We start from the raw sequence: 20,182 nt of genomic DNA, 5'->3' as shown, positions 1-20,182 counted from the left end.
CTTGGATCAACCAAACTAAATTAAAGAAACGTAACTATCCGCACTTGCACAACATCAAACTTACTTTACTCCATCGGCATTTGTAGCGTAAAGTTTGGTGCGACGGACGAAGCACTCGACGCCTGACGACGCCAACACAGAGACGCCAACTGACGAGTGTGCAGTTTGGACTCGGGCGTCGCGCATTCTCCCGCAAGAAATACACCAATTCTGACGTCAAGTCCACTGGTGAACTTTGACTTCTCTTCGAGATGAATAAATGAAGTCGGACGTGGTCACAAGTCATTTCCTGGAAGGGTAATGTCAAGGTTAAACTAAAGAATTCTCTTGCGGGTTTGTGGTGGCTCAAGAACTGCACTTCGGTGATTTGAATGCTCACGAGTCGTAATGAAGTATAAATGCAAATTGCACAAAAGCAAGACAAGAGGATTCCGTCGAAGAGATGGACTAAAATGGATTACAGGTATCTTCAGATCCTTTTGTTTTCAGGAGATTAAATTACAATATCTCTAGAATAAAAATCCCGAAATGGATGTGAATATGCAACTCTCTTTAGCGTATTGATCAACAGATTTCACCATCCTAAAATCTCAGGATTCATACATCGCTCTGGCTTATAAACTGCATTAAGCGCACTTCGGAGAATTCAGTGCAAAGTCTTGTTTGGCAAAACGTCACCAGTTTGATACTCCGAGAGTTCTCCAATCACACGCAAATCTTGAAACTGAGTTACTTGAATTTTTATGGCAGGTACGAATTTTCAAAGTGGCACAAACAAAATTGCACAAAAGTCTGAAATTGTATTCTGCTAAAAGCACAACGAAAGAAAATCTCTTTCGTCGATTTTTAAAAGGCGTGACTACAAATTACTGCCTAAATAAAAACACCAAAGATTATTATCGCCAACTATGGTCAGAAGTCCGCCCATTACTGATAACGGGAATAATGATAATGATTGATTGGTGCCCACCTTGGGACCTCCCAACCACTTAAAATTAATTCATGGCCCGGCATTGTCTTTATCACTGTGTTTTCATAACAAAAAACGCACAAGACGACAAATCCGAGCGCTTATTTGTTGTGTAACTTGTCATTGGTTAGATTGTTTATTGGCTTTAGAATGTTTCCGATTTCTCGATACTTTTTTGTTTGATTTGAAAATACAAGGCGACAAACGATTGGGATAAATAGAGAGATATTTTCAGAATTTCTAAAAATCAAAATAAATTTTTACAAGTAATGGTGGATGCGCCGGACTAAAATATTAAATTTCGGAATAAACGCATCATGATTTATCTGTCTAGCGAGAAAGAAGGTTCAAATGCTGCTCCATCTTTGCATTTGGAGAGAAATTGGAGAAATGGAAACTGTAGCGCCACTGAGCGCTCTGTGGAGCAGTTTTTCGAAGCTGTTTTGTCGATCGATATTCAGGCTCCAGGGACCAGGAGAGCTTTGGTTGGAGTCTCTGCTAACACGCCACGTGGAATACAGAGAGCGTTCTTAACTAAAGAAAGAGGATCAAAAATTTATCATTGATAAGTTGATATAAATATTAGATCTTTAGATATAGTCCGTTGAATTTGTGAATAAAATCTGTTATATTATTGATTGGAGCAGAGAAAGTGTTTTTTATTGCCGCTTGAATTATGTATTGTAATTTTATTTTCTTCCGTCTAAATTACAGTGGTCGTTCATTATTTTACGATGTTCCTCCCAAAAGCAAACTTTGTTAATCCATAATGAATATTACATTCTTGGGAATAAAAACGATACTATACCCCTTGGATACATAAATTACTAGTTATTCTACAGTTTAATACAGTAGGGACATTTTTAACAAAGTTTGTTACGAATAATTTTATGCAAAATAACAAAAACATATTTTGCGTGTGTTATTTTATAAAAAAACTTACAGTTTGTACCCTTAAATTTTTAACACCATTTTTCGTGTTTCGTGAAGTCATAAAAAATACTTACTTGTCCGAACTCTCCTGATCCCGTCCCTTAGCTCGTTATTTATTAACAACTACCGTGATAATATCCATCGTCTAGGTCTAGATAAAATTTTACTTGAACCTGAGAAATTATTAATGCGTGATAGAAATCGTTAGGGGTAAGTGAATAACTTGAGTTTTTTACCCTCACCCTCTACCTTAGGGAACATGGGACATTATGGCCTAATGTCATGTGATGATAATGATGATCTATACAGTGTGGTTGCCCTGGTGTTTTTCCATTTCCAATTGAAATATGAGCTTGCCGGAAATTAAAGCTGTAAGTAAAACCGTATATTTTGTTGTCTATTGAAATGTCTTGGGAGAAAGTTATTGATCGACTTATGAAGTAGTGAATTTTTTGTCTTTAATTAAAAGTTGAGAAATGAGAAGAAATCGGAAGTTTAACTAAATTAAGTCCGATCCTTTTATACAAAGTAAAGTGTAGAGATGTAATAAGAAAAATTAAAAAAAATTGAACATCGCGCGCTGTTATTAAATTTCGTTGAAATATTTACGGAAAACTTCATTTTTATTAAATGTGTTTGTTTTCTAGGAAATTTAATCTCGAATGTATAAAAGAGGAGCATTGCAAATGTTTATAGAAATAAGAAAAATACGAACTTTCAAAGCGTTAATGGGTGCTCCAAATTTGACGGTTCTACATTTTTTTATAGGTTCAAATTGCAAGTAATAATGCGGTTATTTTCGTCCGGTCCAATTTTTCCAGCCAAAGTTTTTAAAAACTGCTAGATTATAAAAATCCTTAAAATATGCCATCATTTTATTGTATATTTCCTCTGTCTATATTGGTAAGAAACAATTATTTCCTAACAAGAATTCACAGAATTAAAAAAAAGTACGAATTTTTAAAAAATGCTCAAACAGTTGACGTTGAATTGTAGTAAGTAATGATTATGAAATTGTAAAATAAAATAAAAAGAAAAATAAAGATTTTGAAGACATTAAATCAATGATGCATAAGTGAAGAGAATACCGTTTATAAACAACAAATTGAATATATTATCAAAAAAAAATAAAAACTTTAAAGAAGAACTGGATCTGATTAAACAAAAAATGATTATGATTAAATGATTAGATGAATTATTATGATTAAACAATGGAAAAAACACAAAAAGAAGAAGAGGAAAACAATCTGGTGTTAAAGGGAGAATAGACAATAGTGCAACGAAAAACTTTCTGAAAATCCAGATCGGAATTAAAGCACCAATACGAACAGTTCGTTCCCGATAGTTTGCACCCGACAGTTTGTCCCCGGCAATTGGTCTCCAAATATTTGCATCCCCCCTTTTTTTGACCCCAGTCAATTCGTCTCCCGATTAATTCGTCCTTAGCCATTTCATCTCCTGCAATTTGGTGCCTGAAAGCTTTGCTTGCATGCTCTGTAACAATTAGAGCATCAACTGAACGTTAATATTTATACTGATATAATAATATACTTATTCTATTTATATTTTCTATACTTATTATTTTATCGTATGTTTCAAAATTTACTTCTCTATAGATTAAGGTTCTTTAGTTAATAATTTCACTAATAAAACTAATTATTAATTTTTTTTACCCTCTTTCTTTATTAACTACTAATTTTCACATTTCTTTTTCATAATTAGGTACCTACCCTGTATTTTTTTTTGTATATCCCTAAAAGTATAGTATTTATTTAATTCTCCGTCAGATATTTATAAATTTTCAATGCGTATTTATTGGATGCTAATATTGCAAGTTTTTACATGCCATTGCCATAAATGGTTTTTTAAGCCAGTGACAATTTTAATGTACTTGATCTTTTAGATTAAATAAAACGAATTTGTCTAGTGTCTAGTCACCTTGTGTTGCAGATGTTAATTTTCCCATTCTTTAATTACGAATTGGACTGGGGACAAATTGCTTTGGGGACAAAAGAACCGGCGACGAATTGGCCTGGTAGACAAAATATCCGGGGACAAATTGACCGGGAGACGAATTGTCGGGGACCAATTGACGGGTACAAACTGTCATGGACGAACGGGTTGTATCACAATGTGAAAATAATGAAAAAAAATTACTAAAGAACTGAAGCGAGGAAAGAAACAATACAGAATGCGATTTAACAACAAAAGAAATGAAAATGCAAAAGGCACTAAGGGACATAGCCATGAAGGAGCGAAACAGTGAAAATGTGGGTAAAATGGGATTAATTTCAATATTTTTTTTCAATTTAAACTAAACTCCGTGAAAGAGTTTAAGTAAAGTGAACGTTGAAGTCTAAAAACTGTTTGAAGTAATAGAAATTATACAACGGAAGAAGGAAATAAGAACGAAGTTTTTTTTTTTTGAGAATGTGTCACCAATTAGCGCAATACTTCCAAGTCGTTCATGCAAGGGAGGTTTCTTATCGATGGTTTCGTGCTTTGAGAAGCACGTTAAACCTTCGTGAAAGTTTTAACAGAGAAACTGTTTGCATGTGGTAAAATGTCTTACAAACTAAATGTTTGTCGAGCTTGTAAGTCCTTTGAAAAACGAATGTAAAACTTTTGGTCTCAACGTCAAACAGGCATGAAACTAATGATACTTTAATACTTGATAACAATTTAGGGAATTACTCTGTCCTTATAATCCATTAAAGCATAAATCCAACGATTCCGTCTTTGCACCCTCATCATCTCTAATTTAGCATACGTGAATATTCCACAATACACTTAACCGCAATGTTGTCCTGACAGTCCAATTTACATACGTTTGTCCTGATCAAGCACTTGTGTGTAAATTTAAACCGGTAATTTTTCGCCCAAGTGGACTAATACTAACATCAAAGCTCAAGTCTTTGAGTTAGACGCACCGGTGATTGAAATCTGGCATGTCTCTGATATCCATTTTAAAGAGTCAAGTGATAGTGACGCATCATCCCCCAGAAGGGGGCAAACAACCCCGTGTTTGCCGTGCGTGTGACGTGAGCTGGCTCGCCGCAAGGTCCCCAATCACAATTGTAAATCAATTAGGTGTTGCCTGAGGATATAAGCGATCTAGACGTAGACTTTGGGGTTCAACTCACGCGATTGTCGATGGAATAGTGCGGTGAAAAGGCAAACAACTGCTTTCTTACGATAAGATGCTAATGATAGGTTGTAACGTCTAATCAGTCAAAATTGAAACTTTTTCAAGGGAAAACGATAGACTGTGTGTTTATTTTAATTAAAGTTTGCCGGGCAGTATTGAAAAGCAAAGTTATAATGAGATTGCAAGTGAATTAGCCAAACAATGGGCAAACTGCCATCCCTTCAAATGTAGCGAACAGTGAACATTCTATTTAGGGCCGTAGTTGTGTGTTAGCGTCTTCAATTCCCTCTTTACGACAATTCGAGCGTTTAAAATCCTCCATATAAAGCGAACAAATTAGCATATTATAGCGAGATAGAGCCGACTGATGACTAATACTTTACACCCCCGATACCGTATAATATACACCCTACCCGCAATTCCCCAGAATTTATTGACTGTACAGTATTAAACATTAAATAAGTGTGATCTGGTGGCGTCAAGTCGCTCTCTCGTCCCTTTACAGGTCCCTAAGGGGCGCCGTGGGACTTATTTAAGAATGTAATCGGCCTTCCTTGAGCCCCACATTTCCAACAGCTACATTGTTTACAACCATAAGAATTTCCTGCTTTAATCAATTTAAACCCGAAAGGATAACCTCTATCGTGATGAAATCACCTTCAAATATCATTTCGAATTTTCCGCAGATGTTACATAAATATATTTACCAGACATCTCGCCGGAAATAGATCTTAAACGCAATTTTTGAAAAGAGTTTTCCAGCAATTTTCGTTACGTGTTATCGGATAGTGTTGTCACAAAAAGTGTTTCACTTCGATTTGCTGTTAATTCACACATGAGAAACGTGACGAAATTGGTATCCCAAAGGATGCTAGATTGCCGTCCTAATCCTCGATCTATATTAACCGGTTGCTGACCCAGAAGGATCCACGCTTTACAGTTCATTCCACATTTAATTCCTGATTCTGGGAGGTATGGACGATCATAATCAATACACAAAAATCAGGGAAGAATTCAGATGGGGTTTAAAGATTTAAGGCTTCGTTGCGATACAAAGAGATTGTTTTGGATGCCTTGGGGAGTTACTTTCAAAATGCGTGTGCAGTTTTCAAATCTCACAAATTTTTGTAGAAGTTTTCGTTCGTTCTCAAAATAAAAAATTGAAATTTCAATTTAGTAGGGTTAATAAGCAAGTCGAAATGAGTAACCTTCTCAAATTTGATTGTTGTGACCCGAGTTACAGCCTTTGACAAGTCTAAATCAGAAACCTCTCCTTTGAAAGCTGTGGCATTAAAATTTTCAGAGTTAGATCCTTAATAAAAAAAATTGCAATTTTTGGCCCACTCAAAAAATTAAAATTTCTAAAATCAGTCGCTTCAGGTCTATTGTTTTAAAATTTGGTAGTTAGTAAACAAGTCTTATCTAGTAACCTTCCCAAATGTGACTGTTGTGGCGTTAAAATTACTAGAGACTTTGACTTTTTTTTTCAGAAGTTTTTGGTTCATTTGCAAAATAAAAATTCCAAAATTTGTGTCTTCCGATTTACAATTTTAAAATTTAGCACGATTGATAAGCAAATATAAGTTAGTGACCTCCTCAAATTGAACAGCTGCGGCGTTAAAATTACCAGAGTTACATCCTTCAACAATTTTTTGCTTTGTTCTCAAAATAAACAATTACAAAATTTATCCCTTTCGGTTTATAATTTTAAATTTTAGCGTGTCTTATAGGAAGGAAAAAATTTGTACCCACTTCAAATTTGATTGATAAGTGGCGTTAAAAGTACCAAAGCTACCCTCATATTAAAAAATCCCAATTTTAGATTTATCCAAAAAATAAAAATTTCTAAAATCAATCGGTTTTGCCCTATAATTTTGAAATTTGGTACAATCTAATTTAGTAACTTTCCTAAACGTGATTGCTGTGGCGTTAAAATTACGACAGTTACAGCCTTTAACATAGTTTTTCAGAAGTTTTTGGTTTATTCTCAAAATAAAAAATTCCAAAATTTGTGTTTTTTGGTTTACAGTTTTGAAATTTATCACCATTAAAAAGCAAATATAAGTTAATAACCTTCGCAAATTAGACTGTTGTGGCGTTAAAATTACCAGATTTACATTGATAATAAAAAAAATAAAATTTTCGGTTCATCCAAAAAATAAAAATTTGAGAAATCTGTCGTTTATGCTATATAATTTTGAAATTTGATACATTTAGTCAATAAGTCTAATTTAGGATCCTCCTTAAATGTGATTGTGAAAATTCAATTTTTTTTCCGATTTACAATTTTGAAAAAACAAATATAAGTTAGTCCCCTCCTAAAATTGAACAGCTGTGGCGTTAAAATTACCAAAGTTAAACTGATAATTAAAAAATCGAAATTTTCAGTTCATCCAAACAATAAAAATTTGTGAATTCTGTTGTTTCTTGTTTTATAGTTTGCAAATTTTGTATAATAAGTGGCCAAGTCTAATTTTGTAATGTCCCCAAATCTGATTGCTATAGTGTTACAATTTGTTTGTTTTATTTTCAAAATAATTCTTCTGTATGATTTTAAAACGATTGTTTAAATTCGTTCAGAACTGCACTTTGAATTTATCTATCCTATATAATTTTATGAAATCCGCTTCTTGGCCTCTGAAACACGTCGGTCCACAACAACCTTTCTAAACTTTTGAAATGCAAGTGACTCGGAAAATTAGCCCATTATCTAATGCAAGTTTTCTCATAAGCATAAGAGAGGCCACGCTTTTATAGCTTGTACTTTAAACTTCACATTAAAACCACAATCACATTCCCGTAATGTTGTACACCAAAAACTTTCATAGTCGAACTTATTAATATTTCCAGATCTATTGACATCATTTTGTAGCTTTTCAACTAAACAATATTAAAAATGTAATAATACTAGACTTGACACAAATCCCCCAATTAATACATTTTTTATCCAAGTCCGCTTAGTCACTGTTTGTAATGTTTGGAGTTGAAGGGTCTGTTCCCCTTTCTCCGTAGTCATCATTAAATCATTAATAACTGGTTTATTAACTCAAAGTGTCAATTAAAACTGGACTGCACAGAATGTGCGGTTAAAACCAATAAGGAAATTGAGTTAACAAAGTGGTTGTTTTCACAAAATAACGTGACAACAAAATTGGTGTCCAGGATGACGATTTATTGATTGGATTACATATTTTCAAATCTAAAAATGTTGCTTTTAGTCTGGTATTTATTTAGAAAAATAAAATAGCTCTCACAGTAACGCTCGGGGATGTTTGCACAATAAACTTCACGTTGTTTGATTATCTTAAGTTCTGCACTATCAGACGATTAAAGTTGATAAACACAGCGCCAAACTTAAATATTAACACTAGAACAGTTATTTGTAGCACAAGAATTTAAAAATGCAGTGTTAATTAACTTTTTCTACTCATACTAGCGTAAGTAGGCATTTTTGCACAGACTAATTTACTCTAAAAAATAAGCGAGATATCGATATCAGAAATTTGGCATAGTTGTAGTCATAAATTTTTGCAAAAATTTGCAAATTTCGACTGTAAAAAAATCAAAGAACTATTTCTTATGTAAAAAATTGCGAGAAAAACGATGGCGTAAACCGCATCTCAATATCTGAAATAGTTTTCGAGATATCAAGCACGAATTGTTTTGAACCTTCAAAAATTTGGCCCTCTGGCGACAACCCAAAAATTCAAACGACCATAACTCCGTTATTTGTTGACAAAATTTGAAAATTCTCATGTTTTCGGATTCAGCGTGACATTCTGCGTAAAATGAGACCCAAATTAGTTGAGTTTGCTTAATAAATAAACGAGGCATTGGCCAAAAACTGTTTTGAAAACGTCATTTCAGGGTGATTTTCAATCAATGTTTTCAAAATGAAAACAACGTTTAATAGCTTTGAATTATACATCAGTCGAAAGAGGAGCTCGAAATCTATTTACTGGCCAAATTTGAGATCGATCGGACAAATAGTTTACAAGCTATGGCCAAAAATTAAAGAATTAAAAAATTTTCATCGTTTTAGTCGGATTTTTTTTTCGCAAAAAATTGACTTTCAAATTTTGGGCTTTTGAGAACATTTTCTAACGTAAAATGAGCTAGGAAAAAGAATGACGCTAACCGCATCTCAATATCTCAAATAGTTTCCGAGATATTTCACTTTAAAAATTAGAAAAAAGGAGGAAAAATGAAAATCGACTTTCCGAGACTTTGATGGCATACCTCAGTTATTTGTTGTCGAAACTGAATTTAAATTCCAGATTTGGAATCTGCGGAAAATTCTGCGTACACTGATGTATAATAACTCAAGTTTACTCTAAAATATAAGCGAGATATCGATAATAAAAGTTTTAGTCATAGTTTTAGTCATGAATTATTGCAAAAATTTGCAAATTTCGACTGTTAAAAAACCAAAGAACCACTTCTTATGTAAAAAATTGCGAGAAAAACGATGGCGCAAACCGCATCCCAATATCTGAAATAGTTTCCGAAATATCGAGCACGAATTGTTTTGAACCTTCAAAAATTTGGCCCTCTGGCGACAACCCAAAAATTCAAACGACCATAACACAGTTATTTGTTGTCGAATCTAAATTTAAATCCCAGATTTGGTATCTGCGGAAAATTCTGCGTACATTGATGTATAATAACTTAACTATAATTTAATGTGTCTTGAAACTTAATATAAATAGCTCAAGTAATTTCCATGGCCTTTCGTGCAACATGTTTTCTACCAGACCGATATAAAAATAATAAAATCGCGCCATGACGCAGTTTAATTTGAGCGGTAAAACACACGACCATGTTTAACATCCATTTATCCGACGAGATTAGTCACAAAAATAAAAAATAGCCAAAGTAATTACAATAAAATAAATCCGAAACGGATAAAAAAATGAAAAATTGAAGCGAATAAAACACCACGATAGAGTTGAACACCGAAAAAGTCTCATTAAAAATAGGAAAAATAACGTTGATCAAATTTTGCGCTTACCAGCATCCATTGTGAGTTCTGAATTTCATTTTTACAGATGGAAAAGCACATCTGGCTTATCAGCGCTTTTATTTTTAATACGTGTTCGTTAAATGAATATGCAAGGGTTACGTCACCGACGAGAATGTAACTGAAACATTATAAAAACGCGCAAAAAGGATTGAGCCTTTATTTGAATTCTCTAGAAATATGTTCAGAGGAAGTGTCTTCAAATGAAATTTTCCTGTTAGCATTCCAGCAATTTTCTCAGCGTAAGCTTTGAGAGAGCTTCGTAGGTCATTAGAGTTTGGAAACGGCAGTGAAGGAGTCAATTAACGTGGTGAAGGATACCTGGAGATGCACGGAATACAGAAGAGGCGCGTACTTCACTAATAAAATAATAATACGTGTTCGAAATCTATCACTCGCACAAAATTACGTTTTTTCGCACAAACATGAGTTATTTTAATCAGAAACGTGCCACGTCCCATCTAAAAGTTTTATTGCTAATAAAAACTCGAGTTACTTTAATTTGAATTTCGGCCGGCTTTTTTTGACACCGGGAAGTATTTGATTTTTACTGTTTGCTGAAGAATAAAAAGCTTCCGGCTGTAATAAAATACACCCAAAATGAGCGAGAAAAAACTGCTTTATAATTTATTTATTAATAAGTTAAACTCGAACCGACTTCTCAATTAAATCTCTTAACAGGTTATTATACAGACTGTTTTATTTAAATCTGACCGACTTTTAGTTCATTTCAGAGAAAACTACATTTTTTGTTATTTGATTAGTGATTGTTTACTTTTAATTAAAATGATTTTCATGAAGAAAATCGATAATTGGATGGAGCTGTTATGTTTAAAAACATGCAAAATTATTAAAAATTAATTAAATAAAATAGAGGCTGTAGCATCCAACTGGTTCAGATTTTTTAATATTTAATTTTCCTACAAAATGTATTTTTTTATTAACACAGTTTTGTTTGTTAAATTAAAAAAATGTGTTAAATAAATTAATTCATTACATCTAATAAATCTCTATAAATTATAGATTCTGTTTTTTTTTATCAAATTTTTTAAATTTTTTTTTAAGAGTTGGAATTCTACTCCTCGCTTTATCCATCACCACCATAAAATCAGAAAACAATAAATACATCATAAAATTACCCTCGAAGTGTTGCAGAAAAAGATGTATAAGTGAGTAAGAAGGTCGATTATCGTCTCGGTTACCACCGATCTGTCAGTCTCCCTTGACAGAACGCCTCATGGGCAAAAGCAGAGAAAAGAGCCAACCAAAGCGCGCCTAGACAGATTGATAATCGGAAATGATAAAGGGAGAACGTGATCCAGTTTCAAAAACGTAACTGACCACCACAGAAAAATGCCTCGTGCGACCTCCATTTGTGTACACCCTCAAACTATTTATCACGTAAACGGAAGATTAATGGTTTTAGAGAGAAAAATAAATAAAGTCGCTCGGTTTTTTCAAATTATTTTCCGCGTTGGGGGATAGAAATTAATTGATATCTTAACCATATTTAACGGGGAATTAAATTAATTAAACGGAAGGGGGACACTCGTCAAAAATGGTGGATGCGCCGGGATATATACACGTTTTAGATGATTAGCATTGATTTTGTATTAAATATATACACCCCTCAGATGTGAACTCAGTTAACTGAAAGGAATTGTGTCAAAGCAGTAATGTAATTAACTCGAAACAATCAGTTTCTGCCTTGTCTTACTTTTATAGTCAGGTCTGATGGCTCGATTACAGGGCACAATGGTTCTTCCCTTTTCCCAGTTGGGAAAGCAGTAAGAAAACGATTGTTTAAATCTATTGTCAGGACGAGTGGAACGTCTTACGCCTTCGACTGTATACGTAACTTTCGTATTTGTAAACTAAACATAAACTTCCGACTTGTGAGATTTGCCGCTTTATTAAAACCGTGTGTTTTCTCATTTAATTGTAATTAAATGGGGGGCTGGTGCGCCTTAAGCGCAATTTATTCCAACACTGTCCAAAGATACGAAAAACTCATGTATCATACTTATCTGATTATTGTAACACGAAATGTGAATACGAACTCTTGCGCGATACCAAAATATCAACAACTTGGTATGCATAATGGAGGGTTATTTAAGGCACGAAGGGACTTTAAATATCAATATTTTGTTGCAAAACTGTTTTTTTTTTGGTTAAACTTCGCTGATATTCCATGTTCTGCCATACAATGCATTTACCTTACAAGCAACAGTTTGCGAAAGCTCCGGAAGTACAGCCTCGTCCTTGTACCACCTTATCAGTGTATGTTCTAGTGAGTAATTCCTTTTGAACCGAACTAGACAGATATTATTACATTAGTCAGTAAAATGACCATAACAACTCAAAGTGCCTAAAGCTAGAGCTAGACTCCGTCAGTTATGAATGAGTTTTGTGAAGTAGAAAGTTCAAAATTTGAGCACTTGATTGAATTTCTTGGGAAATTTATAGCGGTCGAGCTAAAATTACACAATTTATTGCCACTGATTATAGGCTTGGCTGGTCACGTATCAGGTTCGAAAAGTTTGCCAGCAACATTCTCAATATTTGAAAGCTGGGCCCCCAAATTCCAGATTCTGATCTGAAGATTGTGTATTCTTTCTTTCAGATTCTTCAAGAATATTTGAGATACTCAGATTTCCCGCTGCTGATTCTGTGATTTTGAGGGTTTCAATTTTTTTCTTATGTTTTATTTATGTTTCCCATGTCAATGATTTTAAACGTATGACGATTTTATTATTTATTTGTAGGGACTTTCTTCATTGAGGTTTAAGAGCGAATCAATATTGGAGTTACATGTTTTATTTCACATCTATATTTTACAAAAAAACTACATATCTTCGTATATTAAAAGAATCTATAAATGTAAGGCAATATTCCTCTTGAATTTTTAAATCATAAACTTTTTAGAGATTTAAAATACTTAATAAACCCAGAAAATTCTAGTAACTAGAGAATTGAAGAAATTATAATAAGTATAAAAACGCAGAGAACTTTAAAGATATTTTAAAAAATCCTAAAGCTTCACTGAATCGTATCAAAAAACTTAAAAAATATAGTCTCAAAGCTCAGATTATTCTATTTAGAAAGGATTCCCTAAAAATTACAAATAAATTTCAGCAATTTCATAAAATATCATAAAAATTCAAGGAAGAGAATGCCAAGAATTCTTGAAAACCGTGGGAACTCTAAGAATCCTAGAAAACCGTGGCAACTCTATAAGAATTACATTATACACCGTGTTTCAAAATGATTTTCATCTAGTTGCTTAGGAATGTAATGTTTGTTGTGCCGCTCGCACTGTTCTGTGTTTAAACTAGTTCTATAACTTCGGACTTCTGTCAATAGTGGCACTTGACAAACGTCAAAATTGCCAACAAGGCAAAAATTTAAACAACAATGGGCAAAATTAGACAGAGATTAAGTCAGCTTTTAGTATTTATATAAGTATTTTGAGGTTAAAAGAAAATTTATTGGATCAATTCTTGGTGTTGTTGACAAATTATCAAAATTACAATTTATTCCCCAAACACCAAATTTGACAAAAAATGCTGACGCGCGTTTCGATAGCAATGCTATCATCATCAGTTTAATCAGTTTAATCATCGCTCTGATGATGATAGCATTGCTATCGAAACGCGCGTCAGCTTTTTTTGTCAAATTTGGTGTTTGGGGAATAAATTGTAATTTTGATAATTTTGAGGTTATGCAATTAACGTTCTGATCATTATGTATATAAAGCGGCATTTTTTAATTTGCATCGAAAAGCATAAGGCGACTAGACGAAAATAATTTTGAAACACGGTGTATTTATACATTATTCAGAATGAATCTAAAAAACTCAATGTGTATAAATAAATATTTAATAACAAAACAATCAGACTGAATTAATTAAAGTAAGCAAACGATATGTAATCATCAATCAACCAAAAATCCTTTGAATATACACCCAATTTAATTAGACACATGTTTGCGTGTATCGCAGTCTCCACCAACACGTAATTTGTCTTTGACAAATAGCATCAATCCACAACCGCAATTACAGGAATGTATTTAGATTCGCCACTTAACCATTCAACTAGCCCAAAAACGAAAAAAAGGAAAACCATGTCTACCACTTAATTAACATTATTATCTTCGAGTCGCTTCATAAACCGACACCAATAACTCAAAGCTACCGCGCAATAAAAGCTTCATTAGTTAGAATCGTCATAGCTTTAATAAAGCAGAACTTAATGGTAGCAGTATTAGATGAAATTAGAGTGAATAAATCAGAAGTGTAAGGAGTAAAACGGAGTGTGAACCCCGCTTCAAAATGTGCTCTAGGGACCGCTCGACACACGACCTCTTGGACTACAACCCAGAAAATTACAAACGGGGCTAAAAATGAAGGAGTGAGAAAACTTGTTGCTAGAAGAAAATTCGGCTTTTTGTGTTTCTTTGACGGGGGAGAATTTACGGGTTTGTTTTCCACAAGCAACATCCTAATTTATTGTACCATTTATGAAAAATTCATTACGGTCTTAAACTAGCAGCTCGCACTGAACCCCTAATGCTACTTGCCACTTTAGATTTAATTGATAGCATTATCTTAAATGAATTAGATCAGAGTGGTGCAAAATTGCATTTTCAACTAACTGCTTGCAATTTATATGCACTTAACACAAAGCGGGGGCGAACGATACCATAGTTAAGACGGATTTGTATGCACTGCGGCAAGTTGTGTATAATAACCTTTTTCTCATATATAATATTTTAGAGTTGTATTAATTTACCCCCAATTAGGAGTCACTGTGCTTGGGCAAAATTTGCATTTTGATGGTGGCGTCAACTGCAATTTGTAACATTCTGATTTTAATAATTTCAACGAACCGGTTTGTGATTCCAGCTAATACCTAGAAAGGAGTTTTTGCATAAAAATAAGCTCCGTACAAATCCCCACGGTGGTAGTTAAGTAATTGTATTTTTGCCTAATGTGAAGGAAGAGGTAGGTACTAATTGTGTTAGGAGACAGGGAACAAAATAGAATTAATGGCAGAAATTAAATTAAATAATCTCAAGCTTTAGTGGGAATTCGAAAAAGAATTTCTTACACGCTCATTATAACGTCGCTATAGCCACAAACTACAACAAATAATGCCTACGTTGGGTTAACTTTTACTATTATTACGCTAATTTTGCAATAAAATTCTCTTCAAGTGCAGACTTAGGCTTAATTTGTAGATTCAGCCTATTCGAATGTATGAAACTAACCCATTCATTCTAAACTTTGCCAGATTTGGTCGGTCGTTAGAGTAAATTCACACCATCAATCGAATAAACCGATTCAGAACTCGAGGACCTGCGCAACGAATTTTTCTATTACCACAAAGTCCAGTGTTTCCCTAAATGCACAACATCTCTTTTTCTTTGTGTTAAAACGTTTTCTGTGTTTATTAGTGGCCGTATTAGTAATAGTTGGAGAGCAGACATCAGCAACAACTAGCGTTCCATTACCAGTGGCTGCCAAGTCACCCCATGTTCCCGAGGGAAGTGCGACCTTCTCACTACCACCGTAATCGTAAATCTTCCAATAATTCATTAAGCTTCTGCAATTACTCGACATTGCACGCCACTCGCTTGTGCCGACTTATGTTTGTGACATTCTCGCCCTGCTATACCAACCCCATAATGGCCACGATAGTCAGTTAGGACAAATATTTGACACGTGCGCCACCCACAAATTCTCGTAATTTTGTTCAAAAAAAATCAAATTAGCTAGAAGTGAGGCGGGAATTAACGGAGTTTAACAACATTTTTGCGTTGTTTGGGGAAGTTTATTTTTTAAAAGGGGAGGTTTTATTTTTAATATCACGGCGGAATGTGCGCGTGCAGTTATGTAATGAACAAGACGACAGGTTGTATGTTATTTTTATATTAACGAATTTTTAGAGAAAATCTCGTGCTTCGAGGTACTGAAATGGGGACAGGAATCCCGTCGATACGGTGGGAATTGTCTCGCTTCGCTCTCGCAAGTTTCCCATTCCAAAAACTGAAACATATCGCGTTTTGCCCAACTTTAAAATCCAGGCGAGTTTCTTTCATGCATCTTCACGTGCGACTGGCTTAAAATGCAAACTTAATCTCCAGCCCGATATTTTACGCCAAGCATGGTTCTAATACCTCTTATTTATAGCACAAATATATCGCTTTAGCAAAAGAATTCGCATTTGCCAACAGAACATATAAGGACACATGTACACCGTACAACACAGGCGCGTAATAACCGTAAATTATTGACATGGCCGGGCATGCAACATCATGTTGTTTTATATCGGTCCGTTTTATAAATAGACGTTATCTTCAGCCAATTTGCATGGAAAATGTTAGGTGCGACAAAAGTAGCGGTCGCAATGCAAGATATAAAAACGTACTCAAGTGCAATATATCAAAGACCCCGAGGTCATAAAAGAAATGTTATTAACCACATTATTAGATCCGCTACTGGAAATTAAAATCGAATCTATGGGCGTTCACTATATCTCCCTAGTAATTTTGACCCCTTGTCATTGTGATCTGTTTTATTGCTATCGAATGTTGCGTTTACGAGCCACGAAACCGAGAACAAGAGGATAATTCGTTTTGTTACAAGGGAGGTTAAATATTTATCAAAACTTGAGAAAAATCCAACAACTACCCTAATTAGTTCCACTTAAAGATCACAGTAAAATATATGAAAAGTTTTCTCAAATATTTGTGAATTGTACAGGAAACTCTTTCTTTTTCAATGTTTCTTTCTTGAATTATTAAATCCCTTGAGTTAATCTCTCTTTAAGTGCTGTTTCTAATTACAGCCCTCATTTAATAAGATTGGACAATTCGAGCAATAATTATGGAGCTTTTTCTCCAGTTTACCTAAGTTCTTTACCTGTTTTAATTAATAGCTCGGATTTATTTTCACTAGAAAGTGTCATAAAAACTGTATTAAAAGATTCCAACGATCGGTTACTTGCTATCGACTGCATAAATTTCGTATTTTCGAGGATTTTATGACGTCATCATTTATAGGGCCAATTATGGAAGGACGGCCCAGGACGTGTCTAGCATCCTATCACTAGCGTATTATGTGACAAGACTAAGTAAATGTAGATCAAATCAGAAGTCGTGCTTAACGATGGTAATTATGTTTGGCCAACAATCACACCTGAAATTGCAAGGATTTCGGCGAAAACTAAAAAAAATTCTCAAGTTATTGGTCTCTATAAGTATTATTTCAAGACATGTGCATTTTAGTTATATTCAGGTTGTTTCACAAATTGGTAACAATAATTTCCACATTTTTTACTAACATTCGTAATTCCGACAATTTTAGTACTCTAGCAATCAAATTTAGAGACATTCATAATTTTTAGTCGTTTATTAATTCTACCAAATTCTAAGAATATAAAGTAAAAAACACAGATTTCGGATTTTTTTTTTGGTGTAACCAGAAATCTCCGACATGTTTTACCGAAATTCGTTATTCCGACAATTTTAGTTTTACAGCAATCAAATTTAGTGGGATTGTTAATTTTGAGCTGTTTATTAATTCCAACAAATGTCAACAGTAGAAAGTAGAAAACACAGAGTTTAGAAATTTTTATTTTTAAGACGAGCCAAAAATTTTCAACATTTTACTAAATTTTAAAATTCCGACAATTTTAGTACTATAGCAATCAAATTAGAAGAGATTACAAATTTTTATCGTTTATTAACACCAACAAATTTCAAGAGTATAAAGTAAAAGACACATGTTGGAGATTTTTATTTTTAAGTGTAATAAAAAATCTCTAAAATTTTGACTGAAATTCGTAATTCCGACAATTTTAGTGCTACATTAATCAAATTTGTGCGATTGCTAATTTTGAGCTATTTATTAATTCCACCAAATCTCAAGTGTAAAGTAGAAAACACAGATTTTATACATATTTATTATATAAGAGTGTAACGATGCAAATAATTCACGACAAAAATCAGTTATTCTCGAGATCGTAAATCGAGAGAATACGATTTTTGGAGTGAATAATTTGTCCTTACACTCGAATATAATACTAGATTTTATCCAAAGCTTCTGTTGGTTGCAATTAAAGCATTAAAAGAATTGACAGAAGTGACAGCAGTGACAAATTTTTAGCGTTTAGAAAGCCATGCTTGCATGGTTGTCATGGAAAAGTGGCATAATTTTCTTTAAAGTGTTCAGAAAATAAAAGAGTACTTTATTTGTCTAAAATGAGTGAATAAAGTAGGGGAGACCGGTGTCAATTGTAACAAAATTTAAATATTTGTTTATAATAAGCTTATTTAACTATTTAAAATTTTGAATTCATTGCAGTCGAAAACTGAAAAACTTAACAGACATAATTCTGAAGTCTAAACTTTCAATAACTTTTCAGTTATAAAACCAGGACACTTTTTAGAAGACCATGTCAAGTGTTACAATCGACACCCAACTGGCGTCAATTGTAACAAAATCAGTGTTAACTGCATTCCATTGATTAGGATTTTACTACAACGTGACTAGGGCTTACATCATTATTTCACTGCTTTTGTGGGGTGTCTTTAAAGAAAACGCGGACCGAAGACCTTCAGTTGGCAATAACAACACGTATTATTTTTAATTTAAAAAAAAATTAAATAACTAGGTTCTTTGATCAATTCATATCACAATGAGGTTTGATTTGCATTCCAGTTCAGTTAGGCGATCATCTTATGTCTATAATAATTATTATTCTACTTTCTACAAATTTTAACTTGTTAGTGTCAAACCAGACCATGTGTTACAATTGACACCAAATAACTTATACAAACATTATTGGAATTATTTAATGTGTTTGGCCATAGCCCAAACACAAATCAACAAAAAATCAAAGAAGAGACAATACAAAAAATGATCCTTATCTTGCAATATCTCCTTGGTTATTTTCCCCAGTTAAGTGAAATTAATGTGACACTATTTATTTACTTTTTACTCGTTTTTTAGACATTTGGCTCTAACACACATGGTATGTACAGAGCATGCGTGCACACCGCATAGTAATAAGCTAGATAATGTATCTAAACTTTATTTCTGAACAATGTTTTAAATTTCAAAAAAATGGCCTTGTAATAGGCTTTATTACAATTGACACCGGTTTCCCCTACTACTTTATTAGTGCATTTGGATAAAAAAAAAATATTTTCTAGACCAAACAATAATTCTCACATTTTTTACTAACATTCGTAATTCCGACAATATTAGTACTAGTTATAGCAATCACATTTGGAAAGATTACTAATTTTAAGTCGTTTATTAAATCCACTAAATGTCAAGAGTCTAAAGTAAAAGACACAGATTTTGGGAATTTTTATTTTTAAGGCTAACTAAAAATCTTCAACATTTTTTAGTAAAATTCGTAATTACGACAGTTCGTATAGTGAGAGATTGAATGACAAAAAAGTCACTAAATCTATGCGATAAAAAGTGTACCTACCATAGAAGCGAAATTTCAAATAATAAAATAAGCCCACTTACTGTCAACCCAGTTCGCATAGGAATTTAGAATTTTTAGTGTATTTTGTAGCATAATTTGCTGCCAACCTATACGTCAACTGTCAAAATCTCCCAATCTTTCACCGGATATACTGTACCTACCCAAGCAATCAAATTTGGGGAGATTACTAATTTTGAGTCGTTTATTATTGTAACTTTTTTGCCAAATCTCAAAGTAGAAAGTAGAAGACAGAAATTTTGGAAATAGCGAAGATCAGAATGTTCCGTATAAAAAAAAAATCAAAATTTAACACAGCATAAAAACTACTTTTTCGTATCAAATGCGCAATTTTTTCTCAAATTTTATTCACGCAGTAAAGAAAAAATTGCGTTTATTTTTCCAGACCTCCTATTATGCTGCAAACTGGGATTTATTATTCTTTTAACATACACATTTGATGAAAATTTCAAAACTTTTGGAATTTTGTTTATTTTTCACGTATATCCGATGTTCTTGTTGACTGGGATACTGGTAAAATTGGTAAATACTCTGCAATGTGGTTTCTGAAAAAATTTTCATGATATCCTCGAACTGCTTGGTGTTAAACA

The sequence above is a fragment of the Gnatocerus cornutus genome, chromosome 7 (assembly GCF_029298725.1).
Source record: "Gnatocerus cornutus isolate USDA-ARS CGAHR chromosome 7, icGnaCorn1.1, whole genome shotgun sequence".
Lineage (NCBI taxonomy): Eukaryota > Metazoa > Arthropoda > Insecta > Coleoptera > Tenebrionidae > Gnatocerus > Gnatocerus cornutus.
This window is presented reverse-complemented; position numbering follows the sequence as displayed.